Below are 17815 nucleotides of genomic sequence, written 5' to 3' on the forward strand. Positions count from 1 at the left end.
ATACCACAGGATTGTGGTATATGCCCAGGGTTGTGTGCCATTTGAATCATCAAGAAAATCATATAAATGTAATAGAATTTTATGGTGCCATGAAAGTGATATAATTCAGAGAAACATGGACTATTTTTGAGAAACTGATAGAAATTGAAATGAGAAAAGCAAAAAAAAAAAATTTATACACACTTTTAACAGTATGAATGAAAAAAATCACTGAAAGCATCTGAAATGAACATAATTTTAAAATGTATATAATAATTCCTGAAAATAGGTAATGAAATATACTCTCCTGGAAGAAGTGAAGGACTACCTAGACAGAATGTTGTATACTCTCTAGTATTCCCCTTCACTTTTTCTTAATTAAAAGGGAGGTATCAGTTTCAAGGTGGGGAGTGGGCAAGTAATGGAGAGGAACAAGACACATTTTCTTCAGAAAAAAAGACTGGTATAGCACAAGAAGAATAAAAATTTGTTTTAAAAATATGAAATCCAACGGTGTTAGGTTAGATCAGAGGTTCTTTAACTTTTTTTCGTGTTATAAACTCTCTTTTAATCTGGTAAAATCTATGGGCCACTGACCAGAAGAGGAATTTTAAATTCATAAGATAAAATACGTAGAATTATAAAGGAAACAAATAAACTGAAATCGATATAATTTTTTTAAAATTTGCCCAGTCCAGGTCTAAATCTTAAGTCATTTTATAGATCTGGGAGAGGGTGGAGGAAGTACACAGATTTGGGAAAGCTGTTCAAAACCATCATGTGGAGAACCAGCTTTATTTGTACTTGTTTGGGGGATTTCATAGTTTTTTCTGATGCAAAATGGTTAGTTAAAAGAAAGCTTTGGTTCACTGTTTAAAGTGTATATGTATTTGCATGTATAATGCACTCTGGATTAATTAGTTAATTGTGGGGGTCCCACAAAGGCAGAGATGGTGAGCCTTGAATTTGAATCCATTATGCAATGGAATTAATCAAATGAGCTTGTTAGGGATACTTGGGGAGGGGAAATCATATAGAAGCTGGGGATTTACAGCTATGTAAATTCTCTTAAAACAAGCCATTCTACTTTCTAACAGGTCTAATTAGTAATAAGTTTATTTCTTCACTTTAATCCTAAACATGCTATCTTCACATTGTACACATTGCTCTACTGGGGTCAAAAAGAACGTGTTTAATCCCTGTTCCACATGACAGTCTGTCAGAAATTTAAAGACAGTTGGCCTATCCTCCATAAGTCTTTTTTTTTCTACAAGTTAAATGTACTTGATACCTTCAATCAATCATTGTTTGAAATTAACCTGAGACCTTTGCAAAGTACCCTGATAGCCTTGCTTGGGATACTCTCCACCTTGTCAACTTTCCTCCTAAAATACGGCATGCAAAATTGAAAGCAATACTCAAAATATGGTCTGAGCAGGACAGGGAAGAGTGGAACTTTCTTGTCCCCTGTTCTGGACTCTAATGAGTCCCTCAATGCGACAGAGAATAGCATTAAGCTTTGTCACTATCATATTATATTGTTGACTCCTGCTGAGCTTGTAGGTCACTGGAACCCCCAGATCTTTTTTTCATGAACTACACCATACCTTCTTCATACTATACTTGCTCAGCTGATTTTTAACTCATATGTAGAATGCTATAGTGATACCAATAAAATTTCATCTTTATAATTTTGGTTCATTCTCCTCACCTGACAAGATCTTCCTGGATCCTTAATATTGTTGAATGCTTAAGCTATCCTTCCCAGTTCTACACCATCTGTAAACTTTTCCTTTGCTTTAGCTAACATGTTTATAGTGCCAGACACTATGCTAAGTGCTTTCTGATTATTATTTTATTTGATTCTCACAACAACCCTGGGGGGTAGATGCTATGATTATCGCCATCTTACAGATGAGGAAACTGAGGCAGACAGAGGTTTGTGTGACTTACCCAGTGTCACAAGGCTGGGATGTTTTGAACTCAGGTCTTCTTTATATCAGGCCCAGTGCTCTCTTCAGGTTACCACCTTGTTGTCTAGGTGAACATGAAAATCATTATTTCTCTCCCTTCATCAAGTCATTGCTTAGAAACTTTAAACAATAGGGGACCAAATAGAGCTCAGGAGATACTTCATGGGAGACCTTTCTTTAAGGAGATGTTCAAGTGCCAGCTTGGGATTTTATCATTCACTCATCCTGAATCCATTTCATTGTGGCATCCAGCCTGCATTTCTTTTCCATCTCATCGACAATACCGGAAGGAGTCAGATAATTATTTTGCCAAAATCTAGATAAATGTCTGCCTCACTCTTCTGATCCACTACATTCTAGTAATTCTACCCACAAAGGAAAAATGGTTTCTTGTGGGAATTAAGACAGGACTTCAGGGCTGGTCCTCTATTCACTGCGCCACCTAGCTGCCCCCTACAGAGTACTTTAAATACTATGTGACTATATTCTACAAAGGGATTCTTTCCAGGGCTATACTCAAAAAAATAGGAGAGACAACTGGCATGGAACCCAATAAGTTGGAGGGCAGCCCAAGGACAGCTGAAATGTTCCTGAAAAGTCCTTGTCTCCTGTTGAGAAACAATATCCTATTATTGAAGAACTACTGTAGGAGATAAAATAATGGATTCGTGGGTATTAGATTGGGCTAGATACCTAAACATAAATTCCTGTTTTGCAAAGCTTCAGTTAGAAAATAGGTTTTCTTAAAACAAAAGTTATTTTCAAAATCTGGTGCATATTATTTCTATTGTCAAGGACTCTATATTGTATCATCTCATTTGAATCTTACAGTCACCCTAAAAAGTAGGTCTAGTATCTCTCATTATTCCTACTTTATATATGAAACAATTGAAACTTCAGAAAAATGAAGTGACATGCTCCAGAAAACACAGATGTAAAAATAAGGTATATACAAAATACATGCAGGATATCAATGAGAGAAGAAGCACCAGCAACTTGTGGGGGGTAGGAGGATAGCAATTCCCAAAGAAAAGAGGGAACTGATTTAATATGATTAAATGAGCCAAAGGGAGTGATTATTCTCAAGTAGAGAACTATTTCCTAGAACTTGTAAACTGTTTTGAAAACTAGACTATAAAATGGACTCTGATCATAAATTGCTTTGTTGTTTGGACAACTGTGGTCAGTCCATGCTGTGAAATTCACATATCTTCTTAGGCAGAAGTTGGGGAAGACTTAGGACTGGTTTTAAGGGGACTATACTAGCCTGTTCCCTATGTCAAAGATGGAAAAACAATTTGTGCAGATGGCAGTGGATTCTCACCTCTAGTGGGTCGAGATCTACATTTTACTCCTTTTGATTTCTACTCCTTGTTGTTAATTCTGCCTTTTGGGGCCAAACGGAACAAGCTTAATCCTTTCTTGGCCATGAAATTCCTTCAAATAACTGAAGTCAGCTATCATATTTTCCTTGAGACTTCTTCTCTGGACTAAAAATTCCCAGTTTCCCTGATCTATTCTCATATGACATAGCTGCTTTCCAGCTTATTGAGGTCCTTCTTAAACTGTTGTTCCTTTATCTAAACCCAATATTCTATATGTAGCTTGATTAGATCAGAGTATAGAAGATTTACTATCTCCTTGTCCCCTGGAAACCATGTTTTCGAAGAAAGTATAACCCAAGATGGTACTTGATTTTTTTAGCTGTCACATCATGTGGCAGATTCTTACTCAGTTTGTAGTTCAATAATACCTCCAGAACTTATTCAAATAAACTGCTGTCCAACCATCTATCATTTTTCCTCTACTTGTAAAACTGATTTCTTTAATCTAAATATAAGCTATTACATTTATCTCTATTAAAATTTTTATTCAATTAGACTCAGCCCCACCTTGCCAACATCTTTGTGAACCTTGGCTTGGGCATTTGGTGTTTACTTTTCCTTTCAATTTTATGTCATGTAAAATATGATTAGAAATTATAATGACAAATTACTCAAGGATATAGAGCATTCACATTATAAAACCTAGGCACAGAATATCTACTTTAATGTAGTAAAAGTATATGTTTTAAACCAAAGGATAGCATTCCTTGAAATGGGAAAACATTAGGAGATTTACAGTAATAATATACAGTAAATCAAGAATATTTCCTAACCACTGACATGAGAAAGAAATTAAAGGCATGAAGATAAGTGGATATCACATTATCTCTATATGGTATGGTGGTTTACTTAGAAAACCCTAGAGAATCACTAGACAATAAAAAAGGTGATTAATAGCTTCAAGTGACAGGATACAAAACAAAATCCTCACCAAGCCACCACTATTTCTACATGAAATTAACACACACCAGGAGGAAATTATACAAAGAGAAATTCTATTTAAATAATTAAGCACAATTCCAAGGGCACCACTGATGATGATGAAAGGTGACAGAAGGATTTAGGGTGAAGAATGAAACATACATTTTGAGACATGACTAATGTATGGATTTGTTTTGTGTGACTATGTTTATTACCAGAGTATTTTTTCTTTCTTTCTTTCTTTCTTTTTTTTTGAAGTGTGTATATATGTGTGTTTGCTTGCTCATGTGTAAAAATTAGTGGTAATCACCAAAACAGAGAGAAAGAGAGAAGAAGAGAAAGAACTGAAGGTCAGTGAAGTTTTTTTTTTAAACTACATAAATGAAGATTGAAGGAAAATTGTCCCGAGGGAAACACAAGGAAGAAAGCTTTTAATTTCTTAATTGCTGAATTTCTGATATACTTCATTTTAAAGGAAGCTGCACATTATAGAAATATATGTATATATATATAAAATATATATTTACATATATAATTTCTCTTTTTAAATTCTGCTTGATATGGGGTGGGGTGAAGAAAAGGCTGAGTTGCTATGATTTGACTAGCCTTTGTCAGGCAAGAAAGAGAATATATTATTCTCTCTAGATAGCAAAAGAAAGGGTAAGGGTGTGTGGGTGTGTGTGTGGGTGTGTGTGTGTGTGTGTGTGTGTGTGTGTGTGTGTGTGTGTTTGTGTAGGGAGAAAGCAATCTGCCTGTGGCTTGAAGAAAATCTTGTACCAAGATTACTATACCTAAGATGTATCTAATGTGTTCTCAGAAGCAATATTCTTATCGTGAAGAGACGGGTGGTAGCACAGTGAATTGAGCACTGAGTTTGGAGTCAGAAAGATCTGAATTCTTAATCTCAGATACTTACTAGCTATGGGACATTGGGTGAATCACTTAAACTCTGTCTCAATTTCTTCAACTGCAAAACGTGAATTATAATAGCACCTACCTCCCATGGTTATCGTGAGGAGCAAATTAGATATTTGTGAAGTGTTTAGCATATAGCAGGTACTTAATAAATGCTTATTTGTTATTATCTTCCTTATTCTACTTATTTCACTCTGTAGAGTTCATGTAAGACTTCTCATTCTTCTTTATATTCACTGTATCCATATTCTTTTAGTGCAGCAGATTCCACTCATGTCCCACAACTTGTTTAGAGATTCCCCAAAGTACAGCTTCTTTGTTCACTCTAACCTTCTTCTTGATCTGCTACTCTAAGTTATTTTTGCATATCCTCTGAATTATACCTGGAATATCTGATCCCCTTGGAACTCTTGCCTGATGACTGTACGGTCAATCGACAAGCATTTATTAGTCAACAAGCATTTATTAAGCACTTCTTGAGTTCCAGGCACTATGCTAAAGGTGAAAACAATTCCTCCCTTCAAGAAGCTCAAGCTCTAGTGGGAGAGTGAACATGCATACAACCACGTAGAAACACATTATATGCAGAACAGGTGGAAGGTAACCTTAAAAGGAAGGCCCTGAGGAAGGGCTGGAGATTGAGGGAGGACGTGGGTGGAGAACCAAGAAAGGCTTCCTTCAGAAGCTAAGATCCGACTTGAGTTTTATAGGAAGCCAAGGTTACTAAGAGTCAGAAGGGAGGAGGCAGAACATATCAGACATGGGATTGCAACTGCTATAAATATATGGAAGATATATTTCCATGCATAGATTGTAAGAGACATGCAAAACTGCACAAAATGGAGAGTCAGAAAAGGATTGTGAGCTATGCCACACTAATGAAATAATTGATTCACCTAATGATCTATTTAAGGCCTAAGGAAATTTCTTTAAGGTTACATCTTTTGACATCAGTGAATCCATCACTTAACAATAATTAGAGAAGATAAGTAAGAGTTTCCTTCTCAATGCTATCTCCTTTCCATCTTTACAGGAACAGACTCAGCTCATTTCTGTGCCATGCAAGATGTCCATATTCATTGTTCATAAACCGCTCCTACTGCCTAGCCCTGCTCTCCTTTCCCATATGGCCAAAAAGACCATGTGGCGACACTAATAATGTGTGTGGTACATTATGATGACTTTAGAGATCTCCAAGTGATTTTATTTCTGTCCAGTACACTAGGTTGAGATTCAAGCAGTGAGATGTGAAGTGTCCAACCTGACAAGAAAGCTGACTTTTGAAACGAATGCTGGGTTTCAGCAAAATTCGAATGAACCCCTTGGCTGTTCATATTGCTTAAGACAAATTTGATTTGAGGATGACTTCCATCCTCTCAGAGAATCCCTGTGAAGCAGTTTGGAACATTTAAGGAAGAACTTGTTTTAGTAAAGCCATCATCTCTCCTAAGCACCCCCCTCCTTGGAAACAAGTATCTTTCTATAGTTTAAATTAAAGTGTGGGGTTAAAGTCACTGGTTTCATAGAAGTACAAGAAAGCAGAAGAAAGATTGGTGCCAAAACTATCCCAGACAGTAATTAGACAATTAGAAGGCATGTAGAAAGGAGACATTTTTCGATATATTTGACTTGAGGCCTTCCCATCTGGAGCTAGATAAGGGGGCCTCAAGGATAGAGTTGATAACTCCTACTGGTTTGAACAAACGTCTTTCTGACCATCCTCCCCCTCTGCTCTGCTGCCCTTCCTCTTATTCTCTTGGATCCCATCCTGTAACCTTCTCTGCTTCATCTGGGTTCTAATCCTGACTTTCTATGTGCTGTGGGGAATGTCATTTAACCTTGATTCCTCATCTGTGAAAAGAGGGTAATGACATTCATATCTCCTTTGCTCAAAAGAGCATTGCAAGGTTTAATGAAATAAAGCTTCCACTTCACAGTGTCTGAGATAATAAAGCCTGAGAAATGCCAGACTACATTCAGCCCCTTAGAAGAAAGAAAGTGCACAAATAAAAAAAAAAATAATGGTATTGCTGCATTCCAAGGCTGACTCTGTTATCAGGCAATTCACTTTCTTCCCATATATAAAGTCAAAATCACACACACATTATTTTACCCACTTGCAGTCAGGAGATAACGCTAGAATCCACTCTCTGAACATTTTCTTTCTAAGGTGGGCTTCTCTGCCCGAGGATGGCATTTCAAAATTTTTATTCTATTAAGAATTGCAATCTGGGATAAAGGACCCCAAAGACAAGAAAACTATGAAATAAAAAGGAATTCATTAAATCTCAATGCAGGAGAACACATAGCAATAGGCAGTAATCAGACCCTCCCTCCCTAAATGAGAAAACATTGAAAAGAAAATGGATGAATATAACCTAATGCCAGGCTCTTAAGATTCCCACTGGTAGTTATGTAGTACTTGAAGCACCTTTGTCCCAATGATGTTCTGGATGTTGGGTAGACCCCAAAGTGAAAAGAACTAACGGTCTTAACTGGGTAATGAAAATGAGGTAGTTGAAGTACTGAGGTACTAAAAAAAGATAGCAGAATATCTAGGGTGACTTCTTGACTCTGGTTCCTAAAACCAATGTGATTTCAAGCAATTTCCTAGGGATTTGCCCAAGGCAGGCTTGGGAGGGCCTGAATTTCCTCCTCTGGGTAAGGTTATATGTGCTGCCCATGTAATATACCTATTTCCATATAAGATGTTTCAATATCACTGTGGGAGACATTGCTTGATATCTCTGGAATCTTACCCACCCACCTCTAAGGGACATTGCAATTTCTTTCTTGTAGGGAACAGGGAAAGGGTCTCAAGGTTGCCAGCTCTGTTCTCTTCTGAGAAAGGAGTTAACAGAATAGAATTATATAGTGCATATAAATATATAATAGGCCATTTACTATTGCTGGGGTTTTGGATCAAAAGCCACTAGCTTCCCAGGGCACTGTCCCTTAAAAGCTTCTACCAGAGGTTTAAGACAAAGATAACACTGAGATTAACATATAATTGGGAAGTATTTGGCCGAATGAAAATACACGAAACAGACAATATTAAAATGTGATTTTCCAATATGCCGCCTCCAGGGGTCCGCAAGTATAATTTAGTGGCCCTTTTTTCTACTATTTGGGTTTGACATCACTGTCCTGCACTCCCTAGTTTGGCTCCTTTCCTCCATCTACTAGCTATAAAAAAAATCCAAACACACTCCCAAATGGTTAATAAGTAAACCTTTCTATCCAGGTAAATAGCAAACAGAAGGCAGCTCATTTAGTTTAGAATATATGAGAAAGTACACAAAGACTCAACTCTTTAGTTTAGATGGAACTAAGATGAGATCTCAATCAAGAAAAAGGTCTCAATTGCACCCAAGGGGAAATTCCCCAAATTCCCTCCCTAGAGAGGCAAGCTGGAAATCCGAGATATTCTGTGGATATGGCTTCTCCTACATATCTACAAAAGAGTCTTTCCTTTTCTCCTTCCTGGAGTTTATTTAAAGAGAATCTGGAACCACGAGTGTTTTCTCTCTCAAAGAAGCATGGAAAAATGTCACCCCTCTGGAAAGTTCTTGTACCAACTCAGTTCCACATATGGGCATGAAGCATGGTTGTCAGGATTCTCTCTGTCAACTAGGAGAATCTCATGCAACCTGATACAAACTCAGGCTGGTTAGATCTATGGCACAATAACTAGACTATAAAAGAATGTATAAGACCATTTTATTACAAAGTAAGTACTAAATGAGAGCTATGGGGAGAATGGTCATTATCAGCAAGGGGATTAGGGGAAACCTTCAAGGAGAAGGGAATATTAGTATCAGGTTTTAAAGGATAAAGTAAGGAGAAAATTTCTGCCACAGCAGACTAGGATAAAAAGGGCACTTACATGGGCAAGTAAGGAATGTATAGAACACTGTAAGTGATCCAATTTGACTGAAGCAAAGAGTACACGGAGGAAAAGGGTGTGAGATAAAGCAAAAAAGGTAGAGGTTTCAGATCATAAGGGGACCATAAATACTAGGTTCTAGAATTTGAAATGTATTTGGTCCACTAAACAATTTTGAGGAGTACCATGACCTCAGAGGAAGGAAGATTATTCTAGGAGGAAATAGAAGAAAACGATAAAGAATGGAAGTGGTAAGACGCATCTATAATGGACATACTGCAGTGGACAGCCTGATAGTTATGAAGATCTGTACTAAGGTGACATGGAAACACCATGGGTGTCAAAGATATTCTGAAGACAAAGTTAACAAGATGTGGTAACTGGACATGAATAGAGAATAAGTGAGAAGGATCAAAGACAAGGCTAAGGTTTTAAAACATGGAAGACTATGAATGGAAGGACAATGAAAGACATATGAATGGATGCGCAGATTGAGTTTCAGATGTCATTGGTGCATCCAGATAGAGATTTCTTAATAAGCAACTGCTGATGTGGTCTAGAGTTAAAAAAACAAAGTCAGAGATAGAGATTTATAGAAATGGAATTTGAAGCAGTGAAAGCAAATGAAATTACTGAAGAAGAAAATGTAGAGAGAAGACAAAAGAGGGGCAAAGACGAGCCATCTTGGGTTTTCTTGGCAAAGATACTGGAGCGGTTTGTTATCTCCTTCTCCAGATCACTTTACAGATGAGGAAACTGAGGCAAACAGGGTGAAGTGACTTGCTCAGGTTCACACAACTAGATTCATGTCTTCCTGACGCCAGGCTCTTTGTACCATCTAGCTACCTTTTGCACGCAATCACAGCTTTTAAATAAATACAAATTGATTCGAGAAGGAAGAGAAAACTAATAATTCAGAAGATCCAGAAAAGCTTCCTATGGTCTCTGGCCTTTGCCTTAAGGAAGCCAAAGATGCATTTAATCTCCTACCAGATCAAAGAAGAGGAAGAAATCAACTAAGGGCATAAGAACAATTGGATGCTCACTTGACTTCCAGCTCCTTTCAGGCACTCTTTGACTGGTGAATGGATTCCTGGAACCACCATACCATGACAAGCCCTTGACATGCTGCTAGGAGCTCCATTTCCAGACTGTTACGCTTTCACAATAGCTGCCTTGACTTCTTCCTCTCTCCTCCCTGTCAGGTCCCCATTATGTTTTGTCTTCACCTGTTAGAATGGAAACTGCTTGAGGAGTAGGGACCAGCTCCTGTTCCTTTTGTCTCCCTGGTGCTAAGTACAACACCTAGCCCATCTTAAGTAAGCAAGCTCTTAGGAAATGCCCTGACATCCAGATATTTATTTAATATTTAAAAAGAACTTTCCATGCATTATTTCACTTGATCCCTATAACGAAAAGAACTCATAAACCTCATCAGATGTACAAGGTGCTTAACATACATTATTTCATTTGAATCCCACCACAACCTTGTGGGGTAGATGCTATTATTATTATTTCAGGTTTACTGAGGTTTACTGACTTTCTCTGAGGCAAATGGTTGTTAATTGCTTGAGGGGATTTGAAATAGCTAAGGAAACTGAGGATCAAAATGATTATGCAGACCTGACCATAGTCACGTGACTAACAGATTATGGAAGGGATCTGAGTAAACAAGTCTTTGGATTGTTCAAGTTCAAGTAGATTCCTCTTTCCTCATTACCCTTCTCAAGAATAATGAATAGGGTCCTTTGCCAGAAGCTAGCTAACAATCCCTCCTACTACTGTTCCTTCATTTTCCTTCTTTTACTACCTGCCAAGGAGAGGAAAGTGAATAAATTAAATAAAGGAATTACTTAGGAGCAATGAATTATAAGAATTTAGTATATACAGTTTTGTATTTCTAAAAGTTTTCTTATAGAAACATGCACTATTTCTATCTCTGAAATGCCCCTTTGGAGAGGCCCAAACCTGCTGATGAAATAGGAAAAAAAATGAGCTTATAAAGATATCTGCTGCAAAACTAAAGTTTCATTTTTTTCTGCTGAGCAGGATGACCTTTCTGTTACTGAAAAGAAACAGATGTTAGTTACTGAAGATGCTGAGATGCGTGCCCCAATGGAAGCAAGGAAACAAGACATTGATGGGAAAGGGAAGAGCTCCCATATTCATTTTCTTCATCACCAAGACACTTTTTACTGGACAGTCAGCTTAGGGGAGCAGGGAAAGCATTGAACTTGGAGTTCAAATCTAGACTGCCATTTAAGTCACTTTACCATTTCTAAGCCTCAATTGCTTCATTTGTAAAAAATTAAAACTACCCTGTTTATATCATGGAATTGTGAAAGGATCAAATTAGAAAACATGAAGAAAGCACTTGGCAAGTTTAAAGAATTATAATTACTTTGTTCAAGTGTTAAAATTTCTATTTGGCTTATTACTATGACAAAGAAAACATCAAAGCCATTAGTAGTGGCAAGGAACGACAGCAGCCATTCCTGGAACGGCAGGGGCTCAGGGGGAGATCTAGTGCTGTGAACCTAAGAGATCCAGGGAGACCTAACTCTGGCAGGTTAGTTGAATTGGGGGATTCTGCAGAGGGGATTCTTGTCCAGGTATGTGTTGAATTCTATAGATGATACTTGAGGTCTTTGCAAACTCTGAGATTTTGTTAACTTAAAAACTTTCTGACGTATACTTAAAAAGTCTTTTATGAAAGTAAAATCTTGAGCAAAATCATATAATTATTTTTGGCAAAGAGACATATTTTAGAACTGGTCAAAATAAATATTTAAGAGAATGCTAATATAATGTCAAAGATTTGATTTCCCTTTTGCATTTGACCAGAACACATAATATAAAAAGTGGAAGGGGTCTCAGAGGCTATCTAGTCCAAGTTGGCCCTAAAGAAGAGGCTCCAGCAGGGCACACCCAGCAAGTGGTCATTCAGGCTTTTCCTGAAGGCATCTAGTAAAGGCTATCCTGACAGGTGCTGACACCTGGCAGGTGGGCCAACTTCCCCAGGTGGTCCTGGAAACCTCACACCAAATATCGAGGCAAGTTCTACCTGAATCCATGATTGAGAGGTAAAAGCATAAAGAAATTGGAGGAGTGGCAAGAAATCACCTTTCAGATACTCTAGAGAATGGAAAAATTTGTGACCAAACAAGAAATGCAGGAGATCACAGAAGATCCAATGGCCCATTCTGATCACAAAAAATTAAAATGAATCCAATGTTGCTAAGTAGAAATCTTTGCAGCAAGTTTCTGCTATAAAAGATTCACTTCCATGAGAAAGGAAATGACATTGATGAGAATAAGAGGGGTTCTCCAATATGTATAGGGTTAAAGGATATGAAGAGGTAGTTTTTAAAAGAAGAAATCCACACTGTTAATAACCATATAAAATGCCCTAACTCACTAAGTTAAGTGAATTCAAGAAATTCAAATGAAAGCAATTCTGAGGTTCTGCCTCAAATCCATCACATTGGTAAAGATGAAAAAAGGGAAAAATTACTTGTTGAAGGGCTGTGGGAAAATGGGCACATTCATGCTCTCTGGTAGAGATCTGAATTGCTGTTTGACCTTTAGTCCACCAATACCACCACTAGTCCTCTATCGGTAAAGAGAACAAAGAAAGAGGAAGCAGATCCATGTGTACAAAAATGAGAGCTGTTCTTTTTCAGTAGCAAAGAACTGGAAACTTAGGCAAAGCCGATCACTTAGGGGATGGTTAAACAAATTATATTATACGAATATAAATATGCTCTGAAGAATGAGAAAATAAAAAATATATATATATATATGAAAGAAACCTGGGGACAATCTATATGAACTTAAGGGGAGCATAGAGAGCAGAATTCAGAAAACAATTTCTGTGATCACAATAGCATTGTAAATACAAGCAACTTTGAGAGATTTGTGAATGCATTGACTAATATAACTCTAGAGGACCAATGATAATGGCTATATTGCCCACCTCCTGACTAAGAGAGGATGAACCCAAGAGGTAAAGTAGGAAAATAAGTGCTTATTAGGTGTGAAAAAAATCAAGCCAAATATTTTAAGCCCTTTTGTTAATAAAATTTCTGAACTTCTCGTCCTATTATACAATAAAACTTTAGAGTGGCTGTACAATGTTTGATTGGCGTCTACCCCTCTGGAGACAAAAGTAAAATCTGGTAGTAGCAATTTGTCATTAAAATAAAGATCAAATGAAAAATCTCTCCTCCGTCTCCATCTAAGGGGGGGCTCTATTTTAGCACTAGCTTATTCTAAGTAGTCTCAGCAGCAAACCAGCTGTTTCCGGCCTGGTGAGGCAGCAATTGCATAGTTCTTTATGAACGGCTTCCTACTCCACACAATTCCCTGGACTGCTTTTGTGGCTGGCTAACAGTACAATCAACATCCCCATTGTGACCAAAAGAGCCACTTGCCAATCTCTTTAGAGTAGGTTCTCCAGGGTGGCTAGCTGGCTTTGGACAATTTCTTGGTTCCTTCTCCTCCTCCCTTTAGATTGGAAGGCTAATCTCCTACTTACAGTAGCACCTGCCCCTTCTGCCAAAGCTAACAACCTCTTTAATGGCCAGGTACAGTTTGTACCTTGGGGATAATGGCACTTTAGAAAGTCAATGTGTTTAATAGCTTTCCTTGTAGAACAAGAGCAGTGTGAAAGGTTGCATTTGCTGGACACCTGGCAAAGCTCACCAGAAAGCATTGATGTAGATGAAAAGCCATTAAAAGAACATGACTGACTGAATTTGTCTTGTGGGTTTAACAATATGTTTCTTATCCAGCATGTAAATGCTTGTATGTACCTCCTTGAAATTCAAAGAGAGATGACTCAGACTATAGAAAAGTTCATTTTTATCAGGAACTATTTTGATCCTTAGATGCCCTGAGAAATCACAGCTAAAGCCCTGAGGCTTTAGCATCAAGTAATGGAAAGAGCCTAACTCGGAAACAGAAGCTCCAACTTCAAGCCTGGGATGCACTACCTGCTGCCTCTGTAAACTTCTGGGAATCTCAGTTTCTTCATCTCCAAAGGGAAGATAATAAAACCTGTCCTTCCTGTCTCAAAGGGTTGTTGGGAGGGTCAAATAAAATCATTTCCCATTTCCCATCAAATTGCTTCAATCTAATAGTATCTGGAACCACTCAAAACTATGAAAGTCACAGACAAGAGAGGGGTTATTGTTTATCTTCTTCATAAAGAAAAAAGTTACTGAAAAACTCAGTTACCTTCAGTTATTGAAAGCTATTGGAACTTGTGATGGAGAGAGCCATCCACATCCAGAGAGGACAGTTGAGACTAAATGTGGAGCACAACAGAGTATTTTTCACCTTTTTTGTTGCTGTTGTTATCTTACTTATTTTTTTTCTTTCTCATTTTCCCCCTTTTGATCTGATTTTTCTTGTGCAGCATGATAAATGTGGAAATATGCTTAGAAGAATAGCATATGTTTAACCTATATTGGATTACTTGTCATCTAGGGGAGAAGGGAGGAGAAAAATTTGGAACCCAAGGTTTTGCAAGAGTGAATGTTGAGAACTATCTTTGCATGTATTTTGAAAAATCAAAAGCTATAGTTATAAAAAATAAAAACACCGAAGAGCATAGGGAAAAAAACCCTATTAGAATTCTCAAAAGATCTAGAGCTGGAAGGGACTTCAGAGTTCATATAGTTCTAGTCCCTTTATTTCACATTGAGGCAGAGAGACTATCAGAATTAGCCTAAGAAAAGACCTTACATCCTCTGAAGCTAAAACTTTTCATTTCACCATAGCTTCCCTGTGCATTTATATTCAAGAGGAAAAACAGTGTGGGGTGGAGAAACTGCTGCTGCTTCCAGATCTACTTCTAGTGAAAATACTCCAGCTAGGCTCCTGTGTGACTTTGAACAAGTCACTTAGATTCTCTGGCTCCAGGTCCTTCTCTATAAAAGAAAAGCCTTGGACCAATTGACCTCCAGGGGTCATTCTAGCTTGAAATCTCGGATCCCATGAAGTACTGTTCTATTTTCTCCCCTATATATAAAGGCTTATGTAAAGACCACTCTTAAAGGGAAGAAGAGGAAGGAATGGAAAAGGTCCATGGATATGAAGAAAATAAAAAGTAGTGTGAACAACACTTCAGAAAATGGAGGCCCCCAATTTTGTTCCAAAGAGAGTGCTTACTGAAATCTCCTAGCTTTCAGAGAAAGGGGACAAACCCTGCAGCACCAGCTGAGTAGGCATTCCCATGTTAAATTCCCAAGGAAATATTCCCTTGATCTTGGGAGATAAACAGCTCACCTGTAGGGCTCCAGCCCTGCTAACAAAACATAGATGAGTTAGATATGACTTAGAATGTAAACATTTTATAACAGAAAATTGAAGCGTTAAAATCTTATGACACTGTCCACTAGTGATGGAATAGTAGATGATGGCTCAAGTCTGTGGCCCAGTAAAAATATGTTATTAACATAATTCAATATTTCAATGAATCTGGGACCTCATCAATGTGGGGTACCTTCTCCAACGGTGCAGCTTGCAGCTCATCTAGGTCTTTTCATTCTGTGCTGTTCTGAGTTCATGTTGTCTCATACATCCTTCATCAAGAATTTACCCAATGGGATTTAGTTCATTTACCATTTCATGGGTACCAGTGAGAATCTCGGACTGCCTTTTGTTAACTCTTACTCTTGCTGCGACTAGTTCCTCCATTTTTCATTATATGTTTCCTTCTGCAACTTCTTATATGCCATTACAATGAATACCCCTCCCCACTTTTAATACATACAGTATTTAAAATTAGCTTTAAAGCTACAAGTGGACAGAAAGCTTTTCCTGGATAAACAAGGCCAGTGCTATAATTCAACCCCAATTAGTCAAAGAAGAAGTTATCTATTGAATATCTACCCTGTACTTATTGTTGTGCTAAATTCTATACAGAAAGAAAACAAGTAACAATCTCCTGTGCCCAGGGATTGGAATTTAGGTGCCTAGGCAAGGAATATACATACATACATACATACATACATATATATATATGCATATATATATATATATAATCTGTACATCAGATAACTATCTTATGCATAATATATTCATTTTATATTAGTGAAGATATCAATAGTAGCATCTACAAGCAGCACTAACAGTTTCAGTATCAGTAGATACAGTGTTCGTGTCAGCAGCATTTGAGCAACGTTAGAATTAGTAGTAACCCTCATAGTAGTAACATTAATTGTAACAATATTCCTATTATTATTCTATTCTATTAGAGAAGTCTCAGTATTAGCCAGCATGAGTGTGGTTTTTAGTAATAATATTACTAGAGGAGTAGCATGGTATACTGGATAGAAGGCTATAAATATCTTAATAGATCTTTATTTCTTTTTTTTTTTTTGGTCTCTTGTCCTTCCGGTTTGCCAGTGGCATGACTTTGCTTAGTCGGAACCCTAGCCAAGCTGTCTTTAAACTGGTTTTACCTTTGTTATTTCATACTGTTTTATAAGGTGATACTACTTATAATCCTCCATCATTCTCCTCCATGAAATTTTACAAATGAGTTTATATTCTAAATGGCTATTGCCCTTTGAAATCTAGGATGACCTTCTCTCCAGATGGTTTCAGGGCAGAAAGGGGCCTTACCTTGTAGAGGCAGAAAATTGGATGAAGTGTTCTTTCTTGTACAAATGAGAGCAATTCAGTGAGTCACCCTACTTTATACAGTTACAGAGTTCTACAAAGGCCATTGTTGGTAAAAATGGTAGTAGTAGAAAAGGGGCTCTTCTTTTACAAATATTAAGAATTTCTTAAAATAATCTTGCAAAGATGATGACTTACAAATACTAGTATTCCTGATGTAGGTACTACTCCTACAATGATATTAATACCAGTCACACTATTAATAGTTTTTATGCTATTAAGTGCTGATGTCATTCTAACAATCACACAAAGAACTATAAGAATCTATTCTGCAAAGTTATATGCCAAAAAAAAAAATCTGAGAAGAGAAGATTCTTTCCAAAAGCATAAAATACCCCAACTAAAAGATGAGGAAATAGAGATCTTAAATAATCCAGTTTTATAAAAAACAGAAACCAAAAAACCAGGTCTAGTCATAAGGGAATAGCCAAAGAAAAAAGTCTCCTGGATTTACAAAATCTCAATGGATTTACAAAACAATTCTGTCAAAATTTTAAAGGACAATTAATACCAGTACAACAGAAATTATTATCAAAAGTGAGAACATATTCAATCTCCTGGACTTCTTTTGTCTGAAAATATAGTCCTAATACCAAAACCTGGGAGCTATAAAACAAATAGACCTATGGAGCAATAATATCAATGTGATATCTATTGAACAATTTTAAAGAAAATCCTGTCAAACAGACTACAGAAATTCATCCAATAAGTCATTCATTATGACTAATTGGGATTATATTGGGTATGTCAGAATGGCCCAACATTACAAAAACAATCAACAGAATCAATCATATTAAACCATAAACATCCCAAACCAAATACATGATTACAGCAAATGCTACCGAAAAAAGCTCACGATGAAATGTAACACTAAGTTGTGCTAAACAACAAAATATTCTACAAAGTATAGGCAAAATAAAGGCTTTTTTAGTATCATGAAAACTATCTCAGGCCAAAAGTAAGCATCACATGTAATGGGTACACACCAGACAATCGCCAGAAAGGAACTGAAGTTGAATGTTTTGAGATTATTAAAAAAAAAAACAAAAAACAAATATGACCCCAAA

The 17815-nt window shown here is 37.1% G+C and overlaps 1 long non-coding RNA gene across 1 annotated transcript in view; it reads right to left on the minus strand.

Annotated features, from left to right (window-relative positions):
- Positions 1–1944: 1944 nt before the first annotated feature.
- The window catches only part of LOC141548447 (uncharacterized), a 55726-nt gene continuing 39855 nt past the window's right edge, over positions 1945–17815 (minus strand). The window contains exon 3 of the long non-coding RNA XR_012483951.1: positions 1945–2016. This is a non-coding gene — a long non-coding RNA (uncharacterized LOC141548447). The remainder of the gene's footprint in view (positions 2017–17815) is intronic.

This window comes from Sminthopsis crassicaudata, chromosome X, assembly GCF_048593235.1.
Source record: "Sminthopsis crassicaudata isolate SCR6 chromosome X, ASM4859323v1, whole genome shotgun sequence".
Classification (NCBI taxonomy): domain Eukaryota; kingdom Metazoa; phylum Chordata; class Mammalia; order Dasyuromorphia; family Dasyuridae; genus Sminthopsis; species Sminthopsis crassicaudata.